The following is a 331-nucleotide window of genomic DNA, read 5'->3' on the forward strand; positions in this document are numbered from 1 at the left end:
GCGCCTGGCGGGGAGAGACTCCCCTCCACAGCCAGCATCCCCAGCGGGGTGTTCAGGTGATGCTGCGTGCAGCGGGGTGAGAGGCGCGAGCTGCTGCCAACATCCAGAGGGAGCCCCATGGAAAGCACAGGCCAAATCCAACGCCTGCTGTTGCACATTTTCTTCAGTCTCATTTTTAAACTACAATGTGGCATTGTAGTTTAAATTCTGATTTCCAGAGATGAATTCTGAAAGAGAATAAATGTACTATTCTGGCACCACAAAGTTTTGTGTGCTGAAAACATAGCACCCTGTTGAATTAATTATGTGCTTTTTTTTTTTTTTTTTTTTT

The 331-nt window shown here is 46.2% G+C and overlaps 1 protein-coding gene across 1 annotated transcript in view; it reads right to left on the minus strand.

The window, feature by feature from the left end:
* METAP1D (methionyl aminopeptidase type 1D (mitochondrial)) overlaps nucleotides 1–331 on the minus strand; it is a 32,517-nt gene that overhangs the window by 11,544 nt on the left and 20,642 nt on the right. The gene's annotated exons all lie outside the window — the stretch shown is intronic.

Source organism: Pygoscelis adeliae, unplaced genomic scaffold (assembly GCF_000699105.1).
Source record: "Pygoscelis adeliae isolate BGI_AS28 unplaced genomic scaffold, ASM69910v1 Scaffold160, whole genome shotgun sequence".
NCBI lineage: Eukaryota > Metazoa > Chordata > Aves > Sphenisciformes > Spheniscidae > Pygoscelis > Pygoscelis adeliae.